Source organism: Rattus norvegicus, chromosome 8 (genome assembly GCF_021556685.1).
Source record: "Rattus norvegicus strain SHRSP/BbbUtx chromosome 8, alternate assembly SHRSP_T2T, whole genome shotgun sequence".
NCBI lineage: Eukaryota > Metazoa > Chordata > Mammalia > Rodentia > Muridae > Rattus > Rattus norvegicus.
In genome coordinates this window covers 88,431,417-88,437,136 of record NC_141541.1, presented here as the reverse complement: position 1 = coordinate 88,437,136, position 5,720 = coordinate 88,431,417, and the positions used below count along the sequence as shown (strand labels likewise).

General features: G+C 44.7%; 1 long non-coding RNA gene across 1 annotated transcript; it reads left to right on the top strand.

The window, feature by feature from the left end:
* The first annotated feature begins 363 nt into the window (after nucleotides 1–363).
* On the top strand, nucleotides 364–5,448 carry Sec61gl1 (Sec61 translocon subunit gamma like 1). Its single transcript, XR_015627917.1, has 6 exons — nucleotides 364–566; nucleotides 1,147–1,283; nucleotides 2,001–2,203; nucleotides 2,288–2,454; nucleotides 3,088–3,202; nucleotides 3,687–5,448. It is a non-coding gene; the product is annotated as a Sec61 translocon subunit gamma like 1 (long non-coding RNA).
* Nucleotides 5,449–5,720: the final 272 nt, after the last annotated feature.

Sequence of the window (5,720 nt, the reverse complement as noted above, 5' to 3'; positions counted from 1 at the left end):
CTGCAGGAGAGCCAGGGATCTGGCTTGGGCTTTTGAAATCTCAAAGCCCACCCGCCAGTGATACCTTCCTCCAACAAGACCCCACCTCCTCCAAGGCCACACCTCCCCCAAGGCCACACTTTCTCCAAGGCCACACCTCCTCCAGCAAGTCCACACTTCCAAATCCTTTCAAATGGTGTTGATCCCTGATCCCTAAGCGTTAGAATATATGAGCCTACAGAGCAATTCTTACACAAACCACCAAAGACAGCTTGGCCTATAGTGGGGTTTTCTAAGTGTCTGTCCCAATGGGAGTAGCTAAGTTCCATTTCTGCAAAACATAAAGTAAGTACCTTTGTTGTTGTTGTTGTTTTTCCTTCACAGGACAAGGTTTTTGACACATTATACATGCCTATGTAGTTCAAAGTTCTTTGGACTGTGTTGCAACCTCCCGTGAGCCTCTGCGAGGAAGTTACTTCCTAAAGCAGTCTGAAGACAACAACTGAACGTTGACTTCTTTTGGTTTTCTTTTCCCAGTGTACTCTCACATAAATTGCTGGGGTTCCAGACGCCATGATGCATTTACGGTAAATATCAATTTCAGTTAAAATGGCGCAGCTGGAGCCTAGTGCTCACAAATTAGCTTGACTCAGTAGCAGTAGAGGTTTCCTAGCGGTTTGTAGATGCAGTGAGAATTCTTAGTGATTTGTTTCTTTTGTTTTTAAGTTGTGAGGGGTTGTGAAAGAGCCATGTTACCACAGGAGGGTAGTATTGGACACGGAAGAAAAGGATACCATTTCTCTTGTTATCACATAACTAAATATTTCTATAAATCTCAATTTAAAATGTTAAGGATCGCTCCAGTGGGAAAGCTTGTCTCTTCAGACTCCTATGCTGTTCCTTAAGTGCACGTCCAGTAACGAGCGCACTTTAATTATTTGTGGAAGAACAGTTTATGAGCATCTTCTGAATGCAATCTGACTTCATAATATTTGAGAAATTTTTTAATAGAAATTTGATCTTGATTTTTCTTTGTTCTTAACCTACATGCAAAATTGTGTTTATAATGTACACACATTTTTAAAAGATTAAATTTTCTTTAAGATTTGTTTTGTTTTTATTTATTTTTAGTTTTGTGTACATGTATCTGTATATGGGTGTATGCAGGTATCTTCAGAGTCCAGAAGAGAGGGATTCAGGTTTCCTGGAGCTGCAGCTAAAGGTGGGAGCTGAGCTCGGGACCTCTGCGATAGCAGTCTGTGCTCTTCACTGCTGAGCCATCGCCTCTCCAGCCTCACAACATGGTATTTTAGTATATTTGCACATTGTTGAGTTATTCATGTTTAACATGTGCATTAATGCATATACTTTTTGTTATGAAAATACTTAAAATCCATGTGTATAGTAGTTATCAAGCATTATCAGATGTTTTTATTGGATGCAATCACTAAGACTGATGAAACCTATCCAATGCTCACGTTCTGTGACCTTTGAACAAAACTGCTTACTCTCCAAATCTCAGTTTTACTCTATTTTTATGAGTTCATTTTTTCCACTTGAAAATGAGATTATATTCTTTCTGTTCCTTAACGTAATGCCCTCTAGAACCATCATACTGTTGAAAACAACAGGATTCCCTTAGTTTTTAGTGTATTGTTCTATCATCTGTCTGTCTGTCTGTTTGTCTGTCTGTCTGTCATCTGTTGCCTGCCTGCCATCTCTCTCCGCTCCTTTCTGTATTCATCTTGGGATGGACACTTTAATGATTCCAGATCATGGTTATTTGGAGTACAGTAGCAGTTAGTATGGGTGTCAGGTAAATACTCCCCCCTCCAAGTGCTTCTTGTTTTTAATTTAAATATTAGTAATTGCCATTTTATAAATTTTTTAATTATGTAAGGATTTAATACATATATGCTATAAATCTTAATAGTGTCCACTCTGCAACCCCACCATCCAACTCTTCCCAGCTCCCACCAACACATCTCTCTTCCAAATTCATGTCCTTTTTCTGTTTTAAGAGCACACTCAATCCACTTCATGTTGCTCATGTGGACATGGGTATCCAGCCATCCCCTGAGGTTTGGGCAGCCTACTGGTCGACACCCACAGAGAAGAGCGACTCTCACCTGACAGTCATTAAGGCCAATATCTTCTCAGAGGTGGAACCTTGGGAGCTCTTCCCCACTCCATGCTGAATTTGAACAGGCTTGATCTTGTGCAGGTAAGCCCGCTGCTTTGAATTCCTGTATGCAATAGCCCTGTCGTGGGCCAGAGAACATTTTACAGCTCTCTTCCTCATCTGCAGCTTTTATATAATTTCTGCTCGGTCTTCTGCAATGGCTCCTGCGTGTTGGATGGTGAGCAGCTATCCGGACGATCCATCCAAAGCTGAGCACTTACACTCACTCCTACTTGGCATGGAGACCTAAGTCAACTGCTACCCACTGTATGAAGACGTTTCCCTGGCAAAGGGTGAGAGCAGCACACATCTGTGGATGTAGACATACATAGTTAGAAGGCAGTTTGATAATATGACCATTAGCAAACATAATCAAAGGGTTCTTCCCTTGGGCCTTTGACTTCCCCAGCCTTGGGTTTTGACTGGGTTTTCAGAACAAGGCATGAATCCCTCCTGTAGAACAGGCCTACATCCAACCTAGAAAACAGCTGGTTACCTCCATAAACTGTCTTGCCACGATTGCAACAGTCAGAAGGTCAGTATTGTAGCATACTAGTCCTATCTTTTCTCCTCCAGCATCCTGCAAAGCCCCTTCTAGCACTATTAAAGCTAGTCAGTAGGGCAAGAGTTCCCCAGACAATTCAAGGTCAATTTCTTTCATCTTGCAACCAGTGTTTTCCATAATAGGTTTTACCATCTAGTTATGGGGGGCAACTAAGAGCAGTGGCAATAACCTGGGTTGTTTGGGATACCTCTGGGCTTCTCTGATCTCTAAATTCCTAGGGACCAGTGCCCGGCACTGAGATTTTCATTTAACAACTTATGTCTTCTGGCAGTAACAACGTGTCCCCGACCTAAAGGTTTGGAGAACAGCCTGGCCACTAAACTGATATCTCTCTGCTTCTGTAAACTCTTGTTTACTACAGATGTCCAGAGCTGCTTTTCAGCACACATCACAGTTGCAGTTTTTGCCTTTAAAAACTTGATAAAATGGAGGTCAAGGCTGCTTCCTGCTACTATGCCTGAGACAACCCACTGGAGGTAAAGACTCCATATGACTTATCCACACACCTTGGGAATTTTTCTCTTCAGGTACCCTTTAATACTTGGGGGCTCCTACCAACATTTCAGAGAAGACTCCCTCACCCCTGACCCTAGTCAAGGATCAGGGCTGTCAGTCCAAGGAGAGGTCACGGAGAGAACATTCCTTGGCCCTAGGAATCAACTGCCCCTCTCCAACTTTCCCCCTAAATGTTTTTGAAGAAGTCTACCTACATTTATATTCGGTACCTCTGGACATAAGATAAACCTAGGTTTCAGGTTCCTAGTCTTTCTGGGAAATTGGGGGAACTCATGGACAAAGGGACACATGGTAGGAATTCCCGTATCCAGGATTCCCCTTCTCACCCTCAGGATCTGGTTTGTCTTGGTGGCCACCGATTTCTGTCTTGTTTGTTGCATTCGTTTTCAATGTCTCTTTCCCCTGTCTGTGTTTCTGTGCCCCATTAATCTTTTCCATTTACAGTCAGGCATGGGAAATCAAACTTCAACAACACTGTCTCCTGAGACTCAGGTAAGTGTCACCAGAGCTGCCTGCTCTGTCTCTGTTGGCTCCTGGAGCCTATTACAGTTACAAAAGCTGTACCAGTGTGTCAGACTGCTTCTCCCACCCCTCCTGGGCTGCTAAGCCCTGTCTTCCAGCTCCCTCCTGGATCTTGTTCCGTCTCTCTTGCCCCATTGCTCTTCTTTGCTTTGGGCTGCTGCCTCACTAGCTCGATCTGTCTCTCACCTCCCACCTGGAGCTTCTTCTGTCTCTAGCCATGGCAAACAACTTGTTTCTCCTTTTCTCCCTTTCTCATTGCCAGACTGGAGTCTGCTGTTTCACAGGTTCATCGGGCATTTCTCTATGCCTTCCTGGGCCTCTAATATACCGCAGTTCTCCATCTGTCAAAGCCCCTGTTTAAAATCCTTTCCTCTAAGTTTCTCCCATCTCTTCTGCTTCTGAAGGAAGTCTTCTTGCCAGCCATCTCTCAGGTGACTCCTGTCTCTAAGCACTGGGCTCTCAGGCTGCCTCTGCCCGACCCCAGCCAGTCTAGGGTGGTGCTGGCAATCATAGTAGGCAGATCCATGGCGACCATAAGTACCTCCACCTGCTTTGTTTTGCCACCTGCTGCCTGTTGTGCTATGGGAGCTCGCCTGTCCTCAGGGCTCTTAGCTAGAGGGGCACTAGATTTCCAAATTCTCACAGGTTGTTCCTCTGCCATGGCACAAACAAATGTCCCCAAATCTCTTATCTTCAAGCCTTCTTTGCTCTCTGCTCTGAGCCTCCTCTGTTCTCTGCTTGCTCTGGCCTCACCCTCTGGCCACTGGATTCAGTTTTGCAGGGATTCAGGGGTCTTTGAGGTCCGGATAAAATTAAGATACTGTTTTGTGTTGTTCTACTCTATAAAAACGCTGGATCTGAAATTGTGCTATGGCCGCCTTTTTTTCTGCACCCCTCCCCCCAAGCATGCTTGTTTAAGTCTCCTTCGGGGTTGGGGCTAGTGAGAACAAAGATGATGGTGGCCATTGGCACCTGCCTCAGAGCTCTGAGGATTCTGAGAGACCCATGGAATATGCAGAGCTCACAGCAACTCTGGAACAACAATGACAACACCAACAGCAACAACAGCAGCAACAACAGCAACAGCAATAACAGGCAAGTTGAGAGATAGGGTTTTAAATTAGCTCAAAACTCAGCAACAGGATCTGACTCAGGAAGACAGATTGTTAAAAATGCAGGAGAACTGGTATAGACTCACTGACACTTTGCTTATCACCGGACCTGAGTAAATGAGTAATGGATTCTGTTCTGCCCCTGTGATGTTTGTTCAAGCCCCCATTGTGCCCTCCAGCCATTTTGTCCTGCAGAAAGTATTCCAGGAAACGGGCCAAGCCTAACCAGATGTGTTTCAGACGCAGATGCCTCATCAACTCTGACAAACATTTACCCTAAAGGACAGGAATCAAGATCTGTTCTCAGGAGAATGAGAGCTTGACCTTTCCCCTCATTTAAACCCTAGAGTCTTAAGAACAATCCTGTGACTTTGAGAGTTTCCCTTTGTGACATTTTTGGTATTTCCTTTTGACATCCCCTCATCTCCTGGAGCTTGTGACTTCTTCCTCTAAAAAGCCCTTCTCCCAGCCACTTGGGGTCGACACCTCTGTCTTCTGCGTGGGATACGTGTCGGCCCGGAGATCTCCATAATAGATCTCTGTAATAAACCTTGCCTTTGTGTGTTACACCCAAAATGGTCTCTGTGTCGGGGGTCCGAGACTTCCCAAGACTTGAGTAAGGGTCTCCCTTCGGGGATCTTTCAAAGTCTTATGGGAAGATGCTTTTGCAAAATAGACTCATAAAATTGGAAAGAAAGACAGTGGATCAGAGCCCTCAGTAGCAGATGAATATATACCCTTTACCACCACTCAGCCAACAGGCCGTAAGCACATAGGTCATGCATGATGAACTGCTGGACACTGCCAGGGAGGACAGGGAGATGTGTGGCAGCCTTGAGCTCAT